Below are 26,175 nucleotides of genomic sequence, written 5' to 3' on the forward strand. Positions count from 1 at the left end.
AATTATACAAAACACCCTTTAATTGTTTTGATAGTGTAAAGAAAATAGCAACCCAAAACCCAAACAGTAAGAATAATCCAAGAGACCAAAAGATCACTGCACCAATTTGCAAGTGAAAACAAGGTTTATTACATACAAAACTGTCTCAGATGGTCCAGTAGAACTGAATTGACATGGAGCTCATCAGTGTTCAAGAAGTTCCAGGTTATATTGTGGAAAACAACTAAATCTAAATACATAGGTTACAATGTTGTCCCACCACCCTCATTGGCTACCGCCTATAGAACATGCTACTATCCCCCTATAGTCCCTGGACTGATTGGCCACACTTTATCTAAACAAATTCCTGTAGACACCTGGCCCACTACGTCATCTCTATTAAATCCATGTATGGGATTGTTACAAAAATCTTGACAGACTAATACATTGTGGCCGTCAGAAGATGTGCACCCCTCTGATCCAGACACTTTCAAAGTAAACTGGTGAGGCCAACTCTGCTTCGATAATACATTAGGCTTTCTCATTATACCAGACGCTGTGGCACACACAAGTTGCACTCCTGACCTTCTACTAAATGTATTGGCATCACCTCTTCTCCTCCTATCCAGAATCACGGAATGTTCCAGACATGGCTCCCCCTTATGTTTTTCAAACCCCAGATGCCCAGCAATGACATGACCGGGCACTGTTCTTGCCTCTGAATTTCAGGGATGTATGTATTTTAGTTGTGTATCTACTTGTTATTCTTATGGGATGACCGCTCATTGGAGAGGGCATTAGTGATGTAAACTTTGCTTAGCCTTTTGGCATCACAAAACCTCATACCCTATTCTCATGAATGTGTCCATCAAAGGCTGCATCCCTACCAGCTCTCACAGCAGCTACCATTCCGTTCCCACCACGTTCAGGTGCTGCAGCTGGATAAAATGTTTATTTATCTGTGCACCTCTGACCTCGGTTTCTCTCCTGTGGAACAGAAAGGGGATTTGTCTTGGGATAGAGCTAAACAGAGTTACAGCCCAACATCAAGGCCTTTGTTCTATTCTGTTAATTGTATACTTGGCCTTAACATCCAATATGGTGTACTCTTGCCATGTTAACACACTGACCTCACTCCTTCCACAGTATCTTTATGACTCCATCTTCCACCTGCTTCAGCTCTATCCCTGCACCTCACTAAAGAATATAACTTTGAATACAACTGCTACACCTGGAGCCTATTCACTGCCCTATTTATAACCTCTGCAAGTGTGACAACAGTATATTTGTTGCTCCTTCTGTGTTGCTATACGTGGATATCTAATGTTTTTCAATACTAACTGAAAGTGATACATGCGTCTTCTGCAATGCTGAACCAAACTCAACGACCTGACCTTGTACTAAATTTAGTTGCTTCACCTCTGTTCCCCTATCCCAAATCACAGAATGTTCCAGACATAGCTCCCCACTTACCTCCTTCAAACCCCAGGTGCCCAGCAATGACGTGATATGGGCACCGCTATTTTAGTTGTGTATCTACTTGTAATTCATATGGGATGACCGCTCATTGGGGAGAGCAGTAGTGTTCTAAATCGTTGCTTAGCCTTTGGGCATCCCAAAAACTCATGCCCTATTTGCATTCCTTCATAGTGCTCATCCCTACCAACTCTTCCAGCAGCTAACATTCCATTCGCACCAAGTTCAGGTACAACATAAGGTACCCCTATGTGCCTCTAACCTCAGCTTCTCTCCTGGGAGACGGAAAGGCGATTTGACTTGGGACTGAGCTAAATTGAGCTGCAGCTTCACATCAAGGCCTGCTTCCCATTCTGTTCATTGTGTACTAGGACTTCACATCCAATAGGATGGTACTCTTGCCATTTTAACACACTGACATTGCTCTTTCCACAGTGTCTTTCTGACACCTTCTTCCGCCTGCTTCAGCTCTTTCCTCGCACCTAACTAAATAACATAACTGTGTATACAACTGCTAAACACGGGGCCAATTCACTGCCCTATATAACATTTCTGCAACTACAACATCAGTATATTTGTGGCTCCTTCTGTGTTGCTATACGTTAATATCTAATGTGTGTCAGAACTAACTACACGTGATACAAACACCTTCTGTCATGCCAAACTCGTCCTGCTCGAACTGTGATCCACATTAATAGTCTTTCTGAGTCTGAACATTTTTATCTAGCTGGGACGCTGTATTTGCATCCCAACAATACACATTTTGCATAACTTGGGTTGTTCCACCATTAGATTCATACTGAAACACAGCAAAGACAGAAGAGACAAGAACATCAGGTTGTTCTGACACTGAAATGGTTTGGATAATCTGCTTGGACACCAGAGCCTGCTTAAAGTTTACAATTTTGTTAAAATATTTGTTTTGACTCGATTTTCTTATACTTTCAGTATAATATTTGATCATGGGTGCATTCTTATATAGACAATGTTTCCAATATATTTTGCAGGGAAGAAAGAGGAGAGGAAAATTACATCCTTGATCTACAAACAATATGTACCTAGTTCTGCATACCTTAACATCACTGTCAGTGGCAATATAAATATTCTGAAGATGATAAATCGTCCACAATGCCAAAGGGTAGTATACTCTCCTGACCTTTGAAACTAGAGCAGCACCAACATTGCACCTATTGCCTCCTCATACATAGGTCTTTGGCTTCCTAGAAGTATCAACCCCAAAGACCATAAGTTGAGAAAGGTCCTGGCCTGTGACCCAGGTTCTTACAGTGTGTAGTACACTGCCCTGACTCTCATGATCATGACTACATTCTCAGGGCCATGCTGTGGAAAAGGTTTACCTCCTACGTGTGAGAGAGCTTATTTGTCCCACCCGAATTACTGTCTCTGTAGTTCTCCTTGCATGACTGGGGAAGATACTCTGTTTTGGCTCGCTCATCTCCCCACCTGGAAGATGGATGCTGGTGCACACTGCTCAAGAGGCTAAGGGGAGGATTCCAGGGATGCTGCTTGTGACCTTTCCCTTGGGAGAGTATAGTTGCATATTGCATACATTGTTTAGGGGACATACACAAATCAAATGAATCTAATCAAATACATTTTGGGCTAATACTCCACTGCGCTGCTATCATTTTAGAACAATGGTTAATGCAAATCAAGGATGGTGTACAAAAGGCAGCCTGGGCCTAAGATAACAGCTTAAAGCCCAAAAAGAACCCTGTCATCGAAGAACAAATCTAAACAGTATCTGCCCAATGCGCCATACACCCAAATAAAAGCTCAGTTCACCAGCACTATAATTGAAAGTGAGAATAAATCCCAGCTGTGAATATTCACATACACAACATGTGCACACTGCACCAAAGGAACAACTTAACCATCTGCTCTTTAGTGGCATTCATTGGAACAACGAGTCTGTCGAAATGGGTCATGATTATTCATGAGCGTATATGGAGTGGACATTTGCTGCCTCAGTGAGATGTACCAAGGTGTACACTGGTGCCATTTTTAATCTGGCATTTTAAGATGTTAACAAAAAAAATAATTAGTTTCCTTTATTGCATATCTTGCCAGACTCGATCCTCAAAGTGTTTTACCTGGACTATTTACTGAATGTGTGCTTCTTAGAATATTCTTGTTTACAAGATCAGAGCATTTCCGCTGAGCTATATTTCCCGGTTAGATTATATCTAGATAGAGTTCAAGCAAAACTCCTCCCAATGTACTCTGAGATTTATACTGACAGAATGATTCCATCTTTCCGTGTATAGTCAACATTCCATCGTCCTTAAAAATGAGGTACTTGGGCAGTCCACTACTTATTGGACACAGACATTACTTATATTACTGTCAAATGTGTTGCAGAGGGTTCTAGCTGCCTTTGATAAATATATCTGTAGTGTATTGATTTCATAGTAAGCCATTAGCAACCGTTTCAACTTCAAAATGCTGTATCCTCTTGCTTTGATGGGACTGCATAGGAGTATGACTTAAGAAAAATGTACTACAGTGACATCACGGCAAGTAAATACAACACATTTATTCTGCTTCCCTGATACCTCAGAACCCGGGGAAAGCAAAGGAAGTAGGCAAAACAAACTGAATCTCTCTTGTCACAAGGGGATGTCAGTGTTTTACATGTTCTCATAGCTGTAGCTCATGAACTGCCAGGGGCTGCTCTGCCTTTCTCAGTGAGGGATCTAAAGCTCAAACAAGATATCTGAGGTTTGGATGCTGCTTTCATAGGGAGCCACGAAGGAAAGAGAAGGTTGATGGAGATGAAGAAGGCAGGTGAGTTGCAGGATGTCAGGAAAATATTTTCTATATCGGGGTGTAGAGGTCAAACTGTCCAATGAGGTAAGTGATTGTTTTTCTTGGGAGAAAATATGTGGGGTATGTAGGGATAATTAGTGCACAAATTTCATCTGTGCGCTCATTTCAAGAGAGCCACTTATCTCAATAGGGAAGGTAAGCACACGTGTAAAATAGATCCTGGTGTGTAGCCTTTGTGTGATTTGGGGCTGATGTGAGGCACTGGTGAGAACCATCCCAAACCAAACAAGGGGTAAATTGGGGTTTAGCAATGCACAGTCTAGTGTAGTGTAGGGACTAGCAATTAACCTGACTAATATTAATCCAATAATGACTAACCTTAACAAACAAAATTATTAATATTTAGAATGGGGTTACTTAGGCCATAGTCCACAATGGGTGAAAATGCATCTTTTACACAGTGATGTGGGTCTAGAAATACATCCCAAAAAATTGAAAGATGAAGCTGAACTGCAGTGTACAGGGCAGACAGCAGAATGCGGAGAGGAAACAGAGGATGAAAATGTTTCAGATTAATCTGGGTTTGTGAAGGAGTGCTGTATACAGGTGAAAGTAGAACGGGTCTGGAAAGTTACTGGGGACTAGCTAATAAGGGAGGTGTTTGATTGATTGATGATCTCATAATGATCTAATGGAGAAAGCAGGGAAACAGGTGGTGAAATCATATACTTTCTTTATGACGATATATGCAAAGAGTGTGGAAGAGAAGGGAGGATATAATCCAGCGAAAGAAGGAAGGAGGGGATTGGACAAGAAAAGCAAAGGCAAGCAGAAAACCAGAGGGAGAACACAAAAAAAGAGAAGGGTGCTGTTTTATAGCCCTGCTTGGAGACTGCAGCCTGTTTCAGTGGAGAAAGGAGGGAGACGGCAAAGTCCTTGTTGGACTGTGGCAATCAGTTAGAAGGGTGAGATGGCCTGCTGTCAAGACCGGTGGGGGGGTCTGTACTTCCGCTCTCTATATGGTAGAGGAGAGGCACAGAAGACCCCAGCCAAGATTCTCGATTACGGTAGCTATGGACGAGCAATCAAGGCCTAGCTTCTCAGGAGGTGATGCAGGCTGGTTCTTAAGTACAGTGTATCCCCAAGCCCCCCACAAAGGAATGTCCACACACTGTATTACTGAAAACACAGTCTTTATATAATTAATATTCAAAGGTTATGTACACTTATCACAATAACGCACTTTGTGCTCAGGAAGATCAATAATGGTAAATATCTACAATTCTAAAGTGGTACCACTAATATTAGACCTCATAACAGTGCATTCACAATACTGTAGCAATAGCACGCAGATCAATAAGCAGGAAACCAGCAAATAGAGAGAGGAGAGATAACAGAGGGTTGAAACAATAGGCAGAATACTGGCCCCTACCACTGGACACAGTTCTGTGTGGAGATCCCCCCACCTGGGCAACCTGTAAAATAAAGAGATATAACACAAGCCCAGTCCATATATTGTTCAACAGTCTTATTCTCTCCTACAATGTTTTTACCCCCCCCAGTGTACCTGGTGGAGTCGAGTTCTTCGAAGAGGCGTCGACAGATCCTTCTTGAATGACCCCCTTTAAAGCAGGAGTCACGGATCGTCGAGAGGCGTCGAGAAACGTCGAAGACCTCGGGGTTCGGCGACGGGGAATCGACGGCCCTTCTTGAATGCCTTCCCTTTCAAGCGGGAGGCACGGGGCATCGAACGTCCGTCGACAAACGAGGTAGAACGATGTCGAAGAGGCGGCAGCTTCGTCCGAGCGGTGCTCGTCGGCGTCGGGGCGTCGGCGTCCTGCAAGGCGGAGGTGTGCGGGGCACCTCGATGACAATAGTTCTGGACCGCAAAGATTGTAGAGACGGGAGCCCAGCAAGGGCGTCGAGTCGCTCGAGTCTTTGGGATCGTGAGGTGGCGGGAAACCCACCGGCGGATTCTTCTCGGCGCGTTGGTCGTCCTCGACTTTCTCCGGCAGGGCAAAAGCGGTCGACGGTGCGGACGAGGGAGTCCTTCGAGTCAAATGTTCTTAGGCAAGGAGCGGACGGCTCCGGTCGTCGGCGGCACGGCGCCAAGTGGTTCCCACGGCTGGGCTACACAACTTCGACGGGCCTCCAGCGGTTACACAGACCTGCGAACCCTGGTCGACGGCAATGGACTTCGACAGCGTCGAGGTCCGGGTGCTTCACTTCGATCTCCTCGGCGGTCCCGTCTCGGGTCGGCAGCCTTTCGAGGGTCTGACTTCCAGGGTGCTTCGGCGAAGATTCAGCGGTGCTCGATGGTCCCTCGGAGCACGGGAAGAGGGCGCCTTACCAGGTCCTCTCTCGGGTCAGTCCTCGACGATTTCGACAACCTTCAGTTCCGTCGAAGCAAATGCCACAGCAAGTCTTCTTCTTCCAGCTGGACGTCGAGGATCAGCAAATCCAGTTACTCTTGAGTGGAGACTCAGCTTCTGAATGCTTCTGAACAATTTCCAGTGGTGAGAGGTCCCCAGATATACTATTCTGTCTCTCATCCACACTGCTGGCACACACACAGCAGCCAATCACACAGAAGGGCATTCATGCAGTCAGTCAGCCAATCAGGCACACAGTGCATTCAGGCCACACTCCTCCCTTTCAGACACTCACAACAAGGAATGTGGATTGGGACAAGTACCCAGCCATTCAACACTACACACTGCATTCAGGCCAGTTTCGGGCAGGGCTGTCTCAGTCTTTGTCTCTCATGCCAGAAACCAGACAACCACAACAAGGAGTGTATATTGGTCACACACTCCATTCACCCAGGTCCCACCCACAGGAGGTACCCACAACATACAGTCACTGGGAAGGCTCCAGTCAGTCTAGCTGGGCCTTCACAACAACACCATATATGGAACTTCCACCCAACAGCCAGTCAGGGGGAAGGGACAGAGTCAGGGCTTCCCAGGACTTTGGGAAAAACAAGATAACAGGCAATAGAAAGCAAGAGGCCACAGGGGCCATCTTGTTTCCTATCAGGAATCAACTGATTCCAATGGCAGGGCCTGGGTATCCCAAAATGGAGGACACCCAGAGCACCTGTCAAATTCAGCATGGAGCTGCCACCAGCCCATACCCTGCTCTGTGGGCCACCCACAGGTGCCCAAAAACATACACTAGGGGCACAGGGTTGTACCCCTACCCATGGGTGCCATAAGGGTATCCCATGGGTCTGTTCACCAAACCAAAAGAGAGCTGCACTGCCAGGAGTCCCTCATGGACTCCTGGGCAGAAAACATGACAGAACACACGGTAAAAACAGAAAAAGGACAAGGATTCAGAGGCCCTGTCCCTCAGATGCATTTCCGGCATCACAGTCGCCCCCCCCAGTCTGAGGTGGAGGGTGCCTAATCTCCCACGGGATAGACACCCTCATCCAGACGGTCAACATACCTTCTGGAAAGGCCATCTGCATTATCGTGACTCTTCCCTGGTCTGTGCTCTATGGTGAAGTCTAGCCCTTGTAGGCTAATCGACCACCTGAGCAATTTCGGATTCTCACCCTTCATCTGCATAAGCCACTTCAGGGGCTTATGATCTGTTTGGACCTTGAAGGTGGACCCCGTAAGGTAGGGCCTAAAACGCCTAAGGCTCCAAACTATACTAAAACATTCCTTTTCAACAGTAGCCCACCTAAGTTCTCTACCCTTGAGTTGTCTACTGATGAATATGATAGGATGTTCTCTCCCTTTGTCATCTAACTGGGACAAGACAGCTCCAATTCCGGTGTCGCAGGCATCCGTCTGGACGATAAAGGGTCGGCTGTAGTCAGGCGCACTCAACACAGGTGCCCTACACAGACTTTCTTTCAAGCCATCAAAGGCCCTCTGACAGTCTTCAGTCCAATTAACCTTCCTAGGCTGTTTGGGTGAAGTTAGAGCTGTCAGGGGTGCAGCTATGGTTCCATAGTCTGCCATGAAATTGCGATAGTACCCAGTGAGGCCCAAAAAGGCTCTCACCTGGGTTTGAGTAGTGGGAGTCTCCCAGTTCTGTACGTCCTGTACTTTACTGGAGAGAGGTTGGATTTGACCCCCTCCTACCTCATGACCAAGATAGGTAACTTTCCCCTGAGCTATCTGGCACTTGGTGGCCTTGATAGTGAGGTTAGCCCTTTTCAAGGCCTGCAACACCTTATCCAGATGTGTCAAATGCTCTTCCCAGGTGGAACTGTAGACGGCAATGTCGTCTAAGTAAGCCACACAAAAGGCTTCCAGCCCACTGAGCGCATGGTTGACCAATCTCTGGAAGGTGGCAGGGGCATTCTTCAACCCAAAGGGCATGACCCTAAACTGGTAGAGTCCCTCAGGTGTGGAGAATGCCGTCTTTTCCTTGGCATGGTCCGTCAGAGCTATTTGCCAATAGCCTGAGGTAAGGTCAAAGGTGCTCACAAATTTGGCAGCACCTATAGTGTCCACGAGCTCATCAGCCCTGGGCAATGGGTGCGCGTCAGTTTTGGTGACGGCATTGACTCCTCGGTAGTCCACACAGAACCTCCAATCCTTGGTACCCGCCGGGGAACTTGCCTTGGGGACAAGGACCACTGGACTGGACCAGGGACTGGTGGAGGGTTCAATAACACCCAGATCCAACATCTTGGCGACCTCAGCCTGGATGTGGTTTTTGACGGTATCTGACATACGATAGCTCCTGCTTTTGACAGGCACACTGTCACCAGTGTCAATTTCGTGCTTACACCACGGTGTAAGGCCCGGTGTCAGTGAAAACAGAGGGGCATACTGCTGGAGCAAAGCCCGGCAGGCCCTCTGCTGCTCTGTTGTCAAATCGGGAGAGAGTTGTACTCCCTCCACTGAGCCATCCTGAGGGTTGCTATGCAGCAAATCAGGAAGGGGCTCACTCTCATCCTCTTCTTGCCCTGAAGCTAGCAAGAGACATGAGACCTCTGCTCGCCTGTGGAAAGGCTTGAGCCTGTTGACATGCAATACCTGGGGGGCTACCCCAGAGGCTCCCATGTCCACCAGATAATTGACTTCGCCCATCTTGGAGATGATCCTGAAGGGTCCAGTCCACTTGTCTGCCAAAGCTCTAGGCTTGGTAGGCTCCATCACAAGGATTTCCTGTCCCGGAGTCCAATCCACTTGCGAAGCTTTCAGGTCATGCCAGTACTTATTCAATTCCTGGCTGGCCTTGAGATTTGCTGTTGCCTGACCCATCATTTGTGTCATCCTCCGCCTGAGGCCTAACACATAGCCCCCCACTTGCTTGGCGGGACCTGGAGGGGTGGCTTCCAAGCCTTCTCAGATCAAGGCGAGGGGCCCCCTCACGGGATGTCCAAAGAGTAACTCAAAGGGGCTGAAACCAACACCCTCTTGAGGTACCTCTCTGTAAGCAAACAGCAGGCATGGCAGGAGGAGATCCCATTTCCTCCTTAGGGGCTCTTCCAAAGCACCTAGCATGCCCTTGAGAGTTTTGTTAAAACTCTCAACCAGACCATTGGTCTGGGGGTGGTAAGAGGTGGAGAACTTGTAGGTTACCCCGCACTCTTTCCACATGGTTTTCATGTAACTAGACATGAAGTTGGATCCTCGGTCAGAGACAACCTCCTTGGGGAATCCAACACGGGTGAAAATGCCCAGGAGAGCCCTGGCAACCACCTTGGCAGTAACAGTCCGAAGGGGTATTGCCTCAGGGTACCTGGTGGCATGATCTACCAAGACCAGGATGAACCGATGTCCACCTGAAGTGGGAGGGTCAAGGGGACCGACGATGTCGATGCCCACCCTCTCAAATGGTGTGCCAACCACTGGTAATGGCTGCAGTGGGGCAATGACCCTGCCTCCAGTCTTGCCAGACAACTGACAAGTTGGGCAGGTCCTGCAGTGGGACTCCACCTCTACTCCCATCCGTGGCCAGTAGAAATGGGCAGAGAGCCTCTGCTTAGTCTTCTTGGTCCCAAGATGACCAGCCAAGGGCACCTCATGCGCCAACTGCAGTAGGAAGGGCCTGTAAACCTGGGGTACCACCAACCTCTTGCGGGCACCAGGTTCGGGCTTAGTGGGCTCACTAACAAGGAGCTCACCCTCCCAATAAATCTTGAATGTCCTAGGCACTTCACCTTGTGCCTGGGACAGGGCCTGTTTCCTCAGGCCCTCGAGAGAGTGGCACTCTCTCTGCCCCTTACAGAAGTCTGCCCGGGAGGGTCCCCCTTCAGCTAACAAGCATTGAAGGTCGGGATGATCCTCCGGGTTGAGAACCTCTCCCACAGGAGAGTCTTCTGTCTCTTCTCCCACAGGAGTTGAGTTTGGGTTTTCCGCTGGACCCAGCCCGTCTGGAGCATGGATCCCAATGGGTGCTGTCGGAACAGCAGGAAGAGAAGGTGTTCCCTCCACAGAGGTGGCCTTCTTGGTCTTCCTTCTTCTTGCCTTAGGCCTCGCCTTTGGCTCGGGTACCTGACTCACAGCCAGACCCGGTGTCACCTGTGACCTAGTGACTGCAGCAGCAGTCATGGGAAGACCATCCGAGATCAACCCCAACTCTACTAGATCATTTCCTAACAGAATGTTAGCAGGGACATTGTCCTGAACCAGGACAGGAAGCTTTGCTGTCTTGTCTCCAATCATGAGTGTGACTAAGGCTACAGGCGATAATTTGGGAGGCCCACCAGCTAACCTGGTGGTTTGCAGAGGAGCACCTTCATAGTCCTCTGGCTTGAGCAGGGTCCTGTCCACCACTGTCATGCTTGCCCCAGTGTCTCTCAAACCAGTAGAAGGCTGGCCATTCAAGAGGACACTTCTCAAAAACCTACGGGTGTTCTGCGGGATAGTTGCCAGTACTTCTGCGTACTGGTCCCAGGCCCCAAGGGACACTAAGGAAATCTCTACCGGAGCACCAAATGTGATTCCTGTAGAGGAGGGGAGGACAGTGGCCTCCACCTCAGCCACGGGGTAAGGGTAGGTCAGGCTGACAGCCTGTACTCCAAGTGCCTTACCTTTACACTTGGGGTCACCCCTTTTGTGATCCAGAGCCCCACAATCCCAACAAGTGCCAGGAGTGCGGGGTACGGTACTGGAACCACTGGGAACCTGCTTTGCAGCAGGTGGACCACTACTCTTATTCCCACCCACAGAGGACTTATCCCCACCAGATTTTTGGGTCTTAGGAGAGGAAGGTTTTGGTTTACCCGACTGTGATTGCTTTTGGGACTCCTCAGCTTTCTGAGAGGTCCCCTTTTCTTTGTCCTTGTCCTTCCCACTGGAGTCTTTAGGGGACACCCGGTGGGAGACCCACTTGTCAGCCAACCTAGCCAGCTTAAAGGGGTCCAAAATGTTCTGGTCAGCCACATACTGACGCAGCTCTGGTGAACAGGCTTCAGAAAAATGCTCAAAAAACAAGAGGTGGGACAACTCAACAAAAGTTTTCACCTTGTAACCGTCAATCCACCCCATCATGTTCATGTGCGCAGTACTCACCCAGTCAACCCAAGACACATTCTCTCTTTTCTTAAAATCCCTGAACCTTTTAAGGTATTGGGTAGGTGTCTTGCCAAACTTGGCAATCAAAGCAGACTTCATACACTCATACCGACCCCTTTCCTCCACACTCAGCTTCAGAATACAGTCATATCCAGTTTGAGGCACTCTGCTTAACAAACACTTAGCCCAATCTCTTTTATCTACATCATGAATTGCACAAGCCATTTCAAACGCTTCAATCCATTGGAGGATATCTGAACCCTCCACAAACACACCAACCAAATCTTTCATAAACTTGGTGGCTGGGGACCTGCCACTCTCAATTGGTCTAGCTGAAGTCTCCCCTCTAGCTCTCTCTAGCTGGATTCTCTGACATTCAGTGTCCTTGTCTTTGAGCGCAAGATCCCTATTCTTGAGTTCCACTTGCTGTGCCAGCTCCTCTTTCTTAAGCTCAGCTTCTATTTCCAACTTGCGATATTCAAAGGCCAATTTCATCCTTAATAACTCAAGTTCCATGGAATTGCTGGGGTTTGGAACAGAGGCAGCAGGAATGGTGGCATTCCCAGAAACAGATTCAGCGACAACCCCAGGGGCAGAGTCCTCACTGGTTGCATCCCCCCCTTCATCAAGGGTTTCACCATCAGTCTGGTAGTCCACCAGGGCAGCTATCAGCTCAGCCCTAGACTTATCCACAAAGTCCAACTCCCTGGCTTCACAAGCACTCTGGAGAGCCTCTAAGCTCATCCGAGTCAATTTACCATTTGCAATGGGCTCCATTGCCTGTAATGCAGTTATTTGGTACACACCCAAACCTTAATCTAATAAAGTGCGGATATTTTGTAAGTGGCACGGTTATACACTGAGTCTTAAAACCATAAGCATCCCACCGCTGCCACCAGCTTGTCAAGACCGGTGGGGGGGTCTGTACTTCCGCTCTCTATATGGTAGAGGAGAGGCACAGAAGACCCCAGCCAAGATTCTCGATTACGGTAGCTATGGACGAGCAATCAAGGCCTAGCTTCTCAGGAGGTGATGCAGGCTGGTTCTTAAGTACAGTGTATCCCCAAGCCCCCCACAAAGGAATGTCCACACACTGTATTACTGAAAACACAGTCTTTATATAATTAATATTCAAAGGTTATGTACACTTATCACAATAACGCACTTTGTGCTCAGGAAGATCAATAATGGTAAATATCTACAATTCTAAAGTGGTACCACTAATATTAGACCTCATAACAGTGCATTCACAATACTGTAGCAATAGCACGCAGATCAATAAGCAGGAAACCAGCAAATAGAGAGAGGAGAGATAACAGAGGGTTGAAACAATAGGCAGAATACTGGCCCCTACCACTGGACACAGTTCTGTGTGGAGATCCCCCCACCTGGGCAACCTGTAAAATAAAGAGATATAACACAAGCCCAGTCCATATATTGTTCAACAGTCTTATTCTCTCCTACAATGTTTTTACCCCCCCAGTGTACCTGGTGGAGTCGAGTTCTTCGAAGAGGCGTCGACAGATCCTTCTTGAATGACCCCCTTTAAAGCAGGAGTCACGGATCGTCGAGAGGCGTCGAGAAACGTCGAAGACCTCGGGGTTCGGCGACGGGGAATCGACGGCCCTTCTTGAATGCCTTCCCTTTCAAGCGGGAGGCACGGGGCGTCGAACGTCCGTCGACAAACGAGGTAGAACGATGTCGAAGAGGCGGCAGCTTCGTCCGAGCCGTGCTCGTCGGCGTCGGGGCGTCGGCGTCCTGCAAGGCGGAGGTGTGCGGGGCACCTCGATGACAATAGTTCTGGACCGCAAAGATTGTAGAGACGGGAGCCCAGCAAGGGCGTCGAGTCGCTCGAGTCTTTGGGATCGTGAGGTGGCGGGAAACCCACCGGCGGATTCTCCTCGGCGCGTTGGTCGTCCTCGACTTTCTCCGGCAGGGCAAAAGCGGTCGACGGTGCGGACGAGGGAGTCCTTCGAGTCAAATGTTCTTAGGCAAGGAGCGGACGGCTCCGGTCGTCGGCGGCACGGCGCCAAGTGGTTCCCACGGCTGGGCAACACAACTTCGACGGGCCTCCAGCGGTTACACAGACCTGCGAACCCTGGTCGACGGCAATGGACTTCGACAGCGTCGAGGTCCGGGTGCTTCACTTCGATCTCTTCGGCGGTCCCGTCTCGGGTCGGCAGCCTTTTGAGGGTCTGACTTCCAGGGCGCTTCGGCGAAGATTCAGCGGTGCTCGATGGTCCCTCAGAGCACGGGAAGAGGGCGCCTTACCAGGTCCTCTCTCGGGTCAGTCCTCGACGATTTCGACAACCTTCAGTTCCGTCGAAGCAAATGCCACAGCAAGTCTTCTTCTTCCAGCTGGACGTCGAGGATCAGCAAATCCAGTTACTCTTGAGTGGAGACTCAGCTTCTGAATGCTTCTGAACAATTTCCAGTGGTGAGAGGTCCCCAGATATACTATTCTGTCTCTCATCCACACTGCTGGCACACACACAGCAGCCAATCACACAGAAGGGCATTCATGCAGTCAGTCAGCCAATCAGGCACACAGTGCATTCAGGCCACACTCCTCCCTTTCAGACACTCACAACAAGGAATGTGGATTGGGACAAGTACCCAGCCATTCAACACTACACACTGCATTCAGGCCAGTTTCGGGCAGGGCTGTCTCAGTCTTTGTCTCTCATGCCAGAAACCAGACAACCACAACAAGGAGTGTATATTGGTCACACACTCCATTCACCCAGGTCCCACCCACAGGAGGTACCCACAACATACAGTCACTGGGAAGGCTCCAGTCAGTCTAGCTGGGCCTTCACAACAACACCATATATGGAACTTCCACCCAACAGCCAGTCAGGGGGAAGGGACAGAGTCAGGGCTTCCCAGGACTTTGGGAAAAACAAGATAACAGGCAATAGAAAGCAAGAGGCCACAGGGGCCATCTTGTTTCCTATCAGGAATCAACTGATTCCAATGGCAGGGCCTGGGTATCCCAAAATGGAGGACACCCAGAGCACCTGTCAAATTCAGCATGGAGCTGCCACCAGCCCATACCCTGCTCTGTGGGCCACCCACAGGTGCCCAAAAACATACACTAGGGGCACAGGGTTGTACCCCTACCCATGGGTGCCATAAGGGTATCCCATGGGTCTGTTCACCAAACCAAAAGAGAGCTGCACTGCCAGGAGTCCCTCATGGACTCCTGGGCAGAAAACATGACAGAACACACGGTAAAAACAGAAAAAGGACAAGGATTCAGAGGCCCTGTCCCTCAGATGCATTTCCGGCATCACACCTGCGTCCTGCTGTGCAGAGGATGTAACAGCAATCTCATGGTAAGCATAAGTGCCAAATAAAGAGAAATATCTTATTCGAGATAACCTTACCCTAATTATTGAAATGTCTGATTAGGCCGAAAAGGGAAAAGCCGTTTCTTCTTCTTTCACTGGAGAACAAATGCATTTTCATGCATGGAGATAGCCACTTGTTAAGAAGGTGAGTTTGCCACACTTCCAAATAAAGAGTTAATTCTCAAGGTTGTACATAAAAATGTGTGTGCTCTTCCAAGTTGGCTAACAGTGAGGTTTTTAACTTTATGTGGAAGAAGACAGGTGAATTGATACTAAAATGACTGCAATTATAAACACACTGCATTGACAAGTTTTGAAAACAGTATTATGTGCTAAATTGGAATATGTTTTTTCCGTATGTTTTACATCTATCTAATGAACATGTATCGTGAAGTTGCTCTCTGTGCATTTTGTTTTATGGGCTGTAGAAAATGTATACCGTGAATTATAGAAATCACAGAAGCTGCATATGGTTGGCTATTGTGTTATTTGTTTATTTTTGTGATGCATGGAGTGTGAAGCCTAGGGCCTCTGCTACAGTTAGTGGCAAAATGGGTGTTCCTGGTTCAGCACTATGTCTGGCATAGCTTTAGCCAAGGGTCCCATATAAAGACTAAAATGATTATTGTGAGCGTGTTCGCCATGCTTTAGCAAACACAGAATCAGAGATGGTGGAAGTGAATTAGAGATATCAACATGTTTACATATTTTGCTAGAGATGCCAGGGGTCGATGGCTAGGTGCAATTGCTAAGTGTGACCTTTTCTAGCCTACTGTATTGTGTTGGTGCACTTTGAATTCAAACAAAAGAGTGCTTAGGAAAGTGAAGGCACTTTGAATTGTTCTCAATTGCTTTAGTGTACTTGTGTGAACATTAGTGCAATGCAGACATGACCGAAGTTGGAATTGCTGATATCTGCAGCTATGCATAGAAAAAGCTGTACACACTGGCAACATGGTCCTCTGACACATTTCCAGGGTGATGGGAGTGCAGACATTTTGAGATTGATAATGAAGGTCCAGAGGAGTTGTTTGCTGATGGAGGTGTGTTACAAAGGCTCCTTAATTCAGATGATCTTTTAAGGCTCCTTAATTCAGATGATCACAAAGGACAGACTGTCTGATTCGCCTTGCAGCAAAATCATGGTTTCATTTACATAAATTAGCTAAGCTGAGAACAAAAGACTCTGAGTTCATAGCAGAACTACGCCATGACTTGACAACCCTGCAGAAGGAAATGTTACAGTTAGAAGAGAACTCAAAACAGGGCAGCTACAGGCCAAGATTGATGAGGTAAATGCACAATTGGCACAGAAAGAGAAGTGAAGGAGAGGTTGTGCATTTGAGCACAATTTTGGAGGGAGTTCGAAAGGATTGAGCCCTTGCCTCAGAAATGGAGACACTTTGCAGGTGTGGTTGTCTTCTGTGGGATATTTTGACCCATTCCAATATGCCCCACTGCACCACTTCACAAATGGTGAAAGAAACAGCCCAAAATGGGTGCGCTGACTCCTGTGTGTGCCAAAACCTTGAAACTGCGTTTCACAGTCAGGGGGGGTGAAAAACAGAGTTCTCACTGCAGGAGCATACCAGTGGGCTGTGCCACATTCAACATGGAGCAAAGCAGCAGAAATGTGCTGAATACCGAAAAAAGGCCTTTTAAAATGTTAGCTTTTCAACCTTCAAAAGTGCTGTTTTTGGCGCTATATCCATTTATTTCCATTGAATCATTGAGATATAATGGTACTGCAATGCCCAGGATCATCCAGTGTGGATCAGAGGGGCCGGGCCTCATTGACTGACAGCTCTATAAAATGTATCTAATGAAAAAGCAGCCCAGGAAACTTTGATTTCATTTACAAACATGCGGCTAAAATTGCAACAAGTAAAAGAATCAGCTGTGCGGAGAGAAACTCCAAACAAAGGCAGGATACATGTATCAGACTGCAAACAATCCCAGCACTCAAGGGAAGAAAGAATGCTGAATAAAATGTGTATGTGCTGCATAGGAAAATCGGATTTAAATAGATCAGTCTGATGTGCGTTTTATGAATGAAGTGCAAAATCGCCTGTTGTGAAAGTATGTTTTTTTAAAGGCTTAACTCTTTAAGAAATGTCAAAGGATTGTTAATGTAAAAATCCACTTATAAACTGTGTTCATTTGATATGTTTAAATGAAAGATTTAGGTGAAACCTAAAGTTAAACCCAGTCTTGAGTTAATTAACTATTTAAAAAAAAAACTATTCTGCTCTAACAGTCCTCAGCCTGGGAAAGGTTGACACTTCACTGCTGGCAGGAAAGGCTAATTGCTGTTGGGAGGACATGCATACTCATGACAATGCGCTTTATTAGATGCTCCCCAGGGAAAGACAATAGCAGGCTTGGACACTCATCCTTCCAGGGGAGGGGCAGGATGCTCCATTCTCCAGGAAGTAGCTTTTCATTGAACTTCAAAGGAATTGCCATTTGCTCACACTTGGGCAGGAAGAAAAAAAAATGACATGTGATTTTTGGATTTAAAATGCTTATTTGCTACTGAACTTCAAGACATTTAACTTGGCAGCAAAAATAAGTAAGTGAATGAAAAATACATACATATAAATCTGAACTTATGCTAGCCATTTGATGACTTGATAGGATTTCTTACGGCGTAAGTAACTGAAGTTATGAAAAAGGACTAATAGCACAGAAACTATTAAGGCTGCAAATCTAATATTGTGTACCCATGTTCTAGGGGTGATTGCACACATATGTACCAAATTAGGAATTGTTAGGCTAAACCTTTATGATTAAAATTGCCAAAATTCCACAGAAAGACAAAACCAGGTCCCACCAACTTGGGAGTTGGATGTAAATGTGACCCACGAAATATGTATTTTATGTGTCTGATTTACTTAGAGGGCATAATTATATAAGTATGTATTTGTGGGAAAGTTAAATTTTGGTCCTAATAACTATGGGAAGTTTCCAAGTCGCATGTTAATGTTAATGTTAATGTTAAGGGACATTTGTACCGTGCACTATCACCACCGGAGTGGTCCCCTGGCACTCTGGCGGCTCTGAAAGAGGAGGGGAGGTTGAGTTAGTGGGAGGAGGCAGGAAAAGTGCAAGAGAGCAGTGATGTGCTGTTGGCGGCCTCAGCTCGGTGGGTCCGTTGGCTGGGCCTGGGGTGTTTGCGGCCGGTAGTCGTCGTGTAATGTTGTGCAAGACTATGCGTGTTTTTGTTTTGTTGTTGCAATGTAGTGAAGTTTGTGAGGTTTGTTGTGCTGTAGATTTTGGTTGTGTTTGGTTTGGAGTTTGAGAGGTGTATGCAGAAAGGGAAATTGTTAGTAGGGTTGGTTAGTTTGCGTCTCTATGCTGAATTCAGGCACTCGGCTTGCACAGTCTCCCCTGGTGCGGCTCTGTCCTGATCTGGGTCCGACTGGCATACAAAGTTCCTTACTCCTCTGTCCCCCACCTCTAACATGCTCTCTCATAGCTCCCCTTATCCTCCCTTCATACTCCTGTGGCCAGTGCACCTGCGAATGTCAACCTCTCAGGTAGAGTGTTGATTTCCAATATCTCGACAATTCCACACCACTGTGGTACCTGGTGGTAACTAAGGGATGGGCGAAAGTGTTGGTAGGATTGTCTGGGGGAGTTGGCTCAGTCTTCGTGCCTGCCGCCTGTGTTCCAGTCTATCCGGTGTCACCCGTCCAGGTGCCGTGGGAGCTACCCTCTCGGGTCAGGGATGCCCGTGTCCTTTCCGGATTAGTCATCTTTTTTCCAGTTTCGGTTTCCAGATTAGTTATTTTCTTTTGTAGGAATTCTGCTTCTTGTCCGCTGATTGCCCTGTGCGTTATGCACATTGTTTTGAAGGTGATGTGAAGTTTTACTGGGAGCCAGTGTAGTGTTTTTAGGGCTGGAGTGATGTGGTCTCTTATGGATAGTTTGAGGAGTAGAAGGAATGGAATGTTTAAAGATAACACATAAATGGGTTTTAAAGGGTTGGGTTGAAAGGAAAAGAATGACGATAGAGACACTTATTTTTCAAAGGAAACTCATTCAGTTTTATATTACAGGCGGGGAGAAAGAGAACCCTATATATACCTGGAGAATTGGCGGCACTCGAACCTATGAGCAGAGAGAAGGGTCAAGGAACCTAACCAGATTCCCATACACAAATGTGTCTGCTGTGCAGTTTTGACAGTGGACAAACTCCTGTGAAAACTCCCATATCATTGAATGGACTAAGTGGCCTATGCAGTGAAAGTCCCAGGAACTTGCTGCAAAGCATGCCTAAAAAGAGGACAAATACGACCGGACAGACGATCTATGGAGTCCAAACCAAGATGATTCGGGTGGAAGAAATACACAATGAATAAAGAAGAGAGGGAAAATCAACGTGTACAAATGCAAATGGGGAACCAGGAAATGTTATGGGATGGGAGCGATGGAACAAATGTGGAGTATAAGCCACACGTGAATAAAGTGTGACAAACGGGCTGGTGGGTTACCTCAAAGCGTGATATTCTTTCAAATTCTCATAGTGGCTGTAAAATTATCTGTGGCATATAGTTAGTTTACAGTTGACTGGGTAATAGTGGCAGGATTTAGATAAAAGTAAACAAAGGTATTCTTTAGGGACACATACATGTTTAGACTAGGAGAATATAATGTGTTAGTACTGACATTGTAGAAATGTTGTAGGATACCTCCCATATTAAAATAAATTATATCACAGAAAAGGGTGATTAGGTGATTATATTTTTCTAATATAAAAAAGATAAAAAACAAAAACATAACATTTGTACGTTCAATTACAAATTACAAATGCATATGTCATCCATCATAAAAGTAAGAAAAATGACACCAAACAACAAAATACAGTGATTCCAATGCATTTGTGTTTGATATCTCAACACCATGATTACAAGCTATTTCCTTAAACTGTATAAATTATTAGACAGAGCACATAATTTCCCACCTGCAGCAGATCATGCTATTTTTCCCAATTTCAAAATTTCTAACAAAACATACTGATAGTTGTTTGGATCAATGCCACTGGAAGCCCATGATTTCGACTTAGTGGATCTTGCACATGTATAGGGAAAATGCAAATTATATCTACTTCAGTTCTAGTTCATTGGTGTTATCCAAGGCCAGAGCCATCAAGAAGTTTGCAGTTGCAATTCTAATGCTGATGGAAGGTGAGGCACGCCTCAAGTGGAGGAAGCCTGAATGGTGTTGTCTTTTCCAAGACACAAGTAAATTGGGTGTTGCATGAATCGAGAGTCTATGGGTCACTTTGTAGGAAAGATGGCATTTCAGGAAATCACTCGATCTCCCAATATTTTTTCTTTGTATGATACAAAGCAAAGCAAGGCTGTAGGCAGAGGGCTGGCTTTGAAGAGCATTGGGGACAGTACACCCGAGTATCCCTCCTCCTTCCTTGTTTTGTATACACCTTACATCTTCTGTATGTTTGTGTCTTCCTGGGGGTGGCAGGCACTTTATCAGCAAAGTGTTGTTCTTGCAACCTGGCTACATCATAAAACATGTCAGCCCTTTCTGTTATCCAACCAGCAATCACAGCCTTGTGGGTGTGGGTTGTAAGTCTGCCCCTACCATAAACTGAGTGATGTCATTTGGCAGGATAAATAAGGGAACCTCACAACACACAGACACGCACTAATTCCTGACTCATCCTGATTTCCACGTGGTACCCTGTTCCTGAATTCTCCATTTTTGTTCCTGATTCCAGATTTATTTGCAAAGCCAAGGCCTCAGCATTGCTGAACTCTTCTTCAGCTAGGACCAAATCTTGAAACCATCCCAAAACTTAAGGGAAACATTTTGATGCTTGCCTGCTGAAACTCGTCATCCCACTGATCTACAGTGTCCATCAACCAGAAGGTCAAACCCATTCCAATCCAGTCCAGTCTGAGGTGCTAGTCCAGTTTACCAGAACCACCCAGCTGACCTATCCCACCAGAAGTGCCCTGCTGTTCGTAGACCCAATCCGTGATGACCAGAGCCCAATTAAAGTGGACTGTAAGTATCAATAGGAATCATAGTAAACCAAAGCATATATTGCCTTACATTGTCCTATCCCAATCTATAACCCATCCTATCTTTAACTTAAGAAATTGTAATATTGTCACACCAGTCTTGAAACCTTGCCTTTGATTCCTTGAGCTAGTGATAACCTATTTAAAATCCTTTTGTCTTGTGAAATCCCAAACCCTTAATACTCCCTCGGGTAAGCGGACTGAGTCCTCCAGGGCAGACATAGAGGTTCTGGGGTTTGTTCCACGGATCAGCTTTAGAGCTTACTGTGTTTCAAACTGGTAACCAGCCTGAATGCCCTAGTGTAGAGCATAATTGTCATTGTAAAAATTGATTTCTGTTTTATTTTTCATGCCTTTATTCTCCAAAAACACCTCTTATTCAAACTTGCATAACTTCTTCAATATAGTAGCTAGAGACTTAATTCCAACTCTGTCGCTATTACCGCTGCATTTAAGGGACCGCCAAATCAAGCTCTGAGCTGGGCGAAATCTGCCGATAATGTGCTGATTTTTGGTGCTATTACCGCCAGTGGGAAATCCACTGGCAGTAATAGTGTGAAAATTCCCCATTGGGCCCAATGGGGAATGAGGAATTCCCGAATAGGCCCAATGAATGGGCACTAACCATTCCACCAAACCTGTGATCCGGCGCCAAAAGCGCTGGGGCGTTTGGCGGCAGGGCTATTAGTGCCGGCGGTAATACTGCCGGCATTAACGCCCAACTCGTGATGAGGCCCCAAGTGTTTACTGTTGCTCACACTATAGCTTATGTTTGTTAGGATCTTTTTAGAGTTGCTCCCATAGAGATTTATATTGATTTAAGGACATGTTGCACCCTTTTCATTGTTTCTCACAGCCATTTTCAAATGTCATTTTAAAAGTGTAACATTTCCAAAACGTTTTCTCTCTTGTTTGGGGAGGGATGATTACATTCAAACCCCATACACTGTTCTTTATTCCTGAATACCTGCTGCTTACTTACATCTGTGTAGAATTGCTTCTTTGTGAGTTCAGAAATTTGCAAGGGGAAATCTTAACTTAAGGGCTATCCTTTCAACAAGCCAAAACTGTTCTCTTTTCCCTTTTTTTATCTTCTGTTTTACTAAAAGTGAATTCAACAGCATTACCTACTTTCTGATTTGTATTGTCACCACATTGGTGATTGCTGCCCCATATATTAAAACATATGTTTGATTTGAATTTTCAATAAATAAATACATATTACCTTTTCCAACCAGCCTGATTCCTGGTCCATTGTGACCTGGGGGTATTTTGAGAAGGGGTGTGACATAAGTGGTATATCACTCAGAATATTGAACCTATAGACACAATAAATAAGTATTTCATTTGTGCATTGCATGCTAGGCTGAGACCCGGGTGTATTGCCTGATTGAAATCCTTAACACTGTCCTCTAGGGAATTACAGACACTTGAGGATGAGATATGTAAACTGATGGATGAAAATGATAAACAGCTGGAAACTATTGATCATTTTAACATGCAAATTACAGAACTGAGGGTGGTAAGGGCTATTCTAAGAAAGGAAAAGTCTGCACTGTATAATTAAACACAAGAACCACATGCACAGTGTAGGGATAAAGGATGAGAAAATGTGGGTGTCAGGAGTACAGAGCTGATTTCCCCCTGAGAGCAACAGGGTGTTACTATCACTGAGACTGAATGCAGCCACATTCTGGGAAATGTGCCAGCTGCTATTCACTTGGCGAGAGCTAGCTGCTCTCCAGTACTCGGGCTAAGTCTGTTTACCCAGAGCAGAGACAAGCAGGTCAAAATGAGGCACTTTGAAATGCACTGTGCAATGTACTAAAAATCATGAAGAATATCAAAAGTTTGATCCGACCATTCAAAAAAGATTCAAGTGTGAGCATTGAGGAAAACTTTCAATCTGCTATCTAGTTATTTGTAAAATTGGGCATTTACCACATTCTTTCACCTCAATATGGACCCCAGTCCTGCCAGCTTCATACAGAGTTTGGGAAATTTACCATGGGATGAATCTGAAAGAGAGATTAGGAAGCAATTCTCACCATATCACTCCATACAAGATGCCAAAAAAGCAGCTTATAGCATGATGACTCAGACAGAAGACTTGCCATGCCAGTTTTCGCAAAACCTAAAAAGAGCCTTTTCACATTTTGATGTGTCCTGTGACATTAATTCAGCAGAATTCAAGACCACCTTTTTTATGGATTGCAGAGTGAAATTGTCTTGCACCTTGCATGTGAGTTCACTAAAGACTGAAGTCTTGGGTGGATTCTCAAGCAGACTAAACAGATCTAGTAGGTAATCTCTGAAGAGATAAATGAGCGTAGGGGTAAAGAATCCAATTCACAAAAGGCTAAAGAATCTGCCCCTGCAATTCTAAAAATAAAGTCTTAGAAAATGCTTTTGAAAAGAGCTCAAAAAAAGGTGACACCCCTTAACGAGAGGGGCGTGGCCATGCAAAGGAAGGCATCACCATTCCAGGCCGGTGTGTTTCAATCCACAGACCCTAGGAGCAGAAGCATGTTCATTAGTCCTCGATAGCTTGGTACTTCACCAACGGTTGAATTTCGCTATAATATGATGGGGCCAAATAGCAAACAGAATCAGATTCATAACGGGCCATACCAGACATTGTGTGTCAGAGTAGGTTTGAACAGCATCAGTCAAATGAGAGAAAGAATGCAACCTATAGCCTCTGTGCAGTGCAGAAGCAGCAGCTGAGTGAGAGTACAGAAGGTCACAAGAGTGACATTGCACAGAGTAGCAATACATGACTACTTCCCCAGGTTCCCCAAAATGAAGGAGCAAATGACAATGATTTACCATTAAATGCATAAACCGAATTGCTCAGAAATTTAAAGTCAAGAAAACAAGTGGATAATTAGACGTAGCAAATGAAAACACACACAAGAAAGGAGAGTGGTCTAACTGAGAGTCGAACCAAACCATTCAGTTATATGAAGCTGAAATAGGAAAAGAAATACACAGGAAGAACCTGAAGAACAAAGAGTTAAAAGACAGTATAAAAAGGACATGCAATGTGAAACAAATGAAATGATAGGTGAAAATAGAAAAACAAATTTAGAGATCACATTGTCTGACACTACTAGAAACCACATCTCCAAAGAAATGAACGTGTTGCTGAAGACAAATGTGAATGAATCCCCAGAGGAATATTCTGAGGCACAGATGTTTCATGAGGGAGAGCTGACAGGTATCGTATAAGAAATAGGTATGTTTCACACACAAGATGCTGATGTTCTGCCACACGATGCTAATGATGACACAAAGCAATTGTACTCTAAAGTGGAGGTTAGTTAAAGAGATCCAGGTGTTGGGGGAAAAAGCAGAAGAGGAATCGAGTAAGAACACTGGTGGTCCCGAGATAGAAGGGGGGCATTCAGTGGCAAAGATCCAAATGAACCCTCAGTATAGAACAATAAACAGAGAAATTGGAAAATAGATGGGCTAAAAGGGGGTAAAATTACATTTCATGTGCCCCTTTGCTTAGCAAGAAGCCAGGCAGGTCTAAAGAAAATAAGCCCTGAAATTAACAACAATTCACACTTCCTTTGCATACTTGAAGAATGTAAGGACAGTTATTATGCCCCTATTACCATTCATGAGAAATGTAAAATCTTTGCAATGGTGGACACAGGTGCGCAGGCAACTGTGAGGTCAATGCATTTATTGGACAGCACAAATGTTTGGATTGCCCAACCGTGTATGTAGATTTATGTGCATACCACGTGGGAGGTGATTCTGAAAAATAATTGGTGGCTGGAATAGGAAATGTGTGGGTCAAATGTAATGGTATCACAAGAGTAAGCATGAGGTTAGGTTCCAAACGCAGTCAAGCTGCAGAATCGGCTGATGAGGTAACATCCGCAGCAGTAGAAAATAAATTTAAGGAAATAGTTTTATTTACTGATTCTGATTATGCCCAGAACAGTTTTGTAGAATACGTGCCTGGGTGGAAGTTGAGAGGAAGGGCCACATATACATAAGAAGCCACTCAAACATGGAAAACTGATTTAGGCCATTGATGAGCTTGTTTCAGAGAAGGACATGATCATTCACTAGAGAAAGATACAGGGCTATTTAACAATACCAGGGGAAGACAAAGAGGGGAATAACATAGCTGATCAGTTGCCAAGATTGGGGCAGTAATGGGGGAATTATTTCCTATTGAGCACCTACTTGGGGAAATCCAGGTGGATGTGGTTACACAGTCCAAGTCTCAGGGAGAAAGTGGTCAGCCTCTGGCACAATGGAGTTTTGAAACCCCAGACCAGTATTTGTTTAGAGAGGCACAGCTTCACTTCACTGATGAGGCCTGACTTGGCCGAAACACATGTCTGGGGTTACTGTTGGTACTCTTGTTCAGAGGAGAATTGAATAGCATGTCAGTGCTGGACTGCCGTTGTGGGTGGAATAAAGACTGACATTCAAATGGATATCTCTCCTCTGTGAAAGGTACAGTGAGCTAACACGTGGTTGTAGACCCTCTCGAGTGGGCACCGTCCCATAGAACAAATTATTTGGCAGTTTGCGTTCTCAATAGAGGGGCTCCCAGAACTTTATGTGAAATGTTTAGGAACTTGGGGTTTCATCCTAAATAACCATGGGTAATCCAGACGTGGCCCCCTTGCTCACTGTGCTTAGAGAGACACAGCTTCTCTTCACTGATGCAGCCTGACTAGGCTGAAACATGTGTCTGGGGTTGCTGTTGGTGCTCCTGTTTAGAAGAGAATTGCCTAGCATTGGGTGCTGGTTTGCTCTTGCGAGTGGGACAAAGACAGATATGCAAATGGCTATTTCTCCTCTGTGAAAGGTACAGTGAGCTTAACTGTGGTTGCAGACCCTGCCAAGTGGGCATCTTCCTATAGAAAAGGTTATTTGGCTGTGTTCATTCTTGTAGAGGGGCTCTCAGACTAGGATTTGATAAATGTGCGAAAAGCAGATCTAATTTTATGACTGTTCTACAATCATTTGTTAGATGCAGACCAAATTCCTTTAACAGAGAAGGAC

The sequence above is a fragment of the Ambystoma mexicanum genome, chromosome 5p (genome assembly GCF_040938575.1).
Source record: "Ambystoma mexicanum isolate Mex_15411 chromosome 5p, UKY_AmexF1_1, whole genome shotgun sequence".
Lineage (NCBI taxonomy): Eukaryota > Metazoa > Chordata > Amphibia > Caudata > Ambystomatidae > Ambystoma > Ambystoma mexicanum.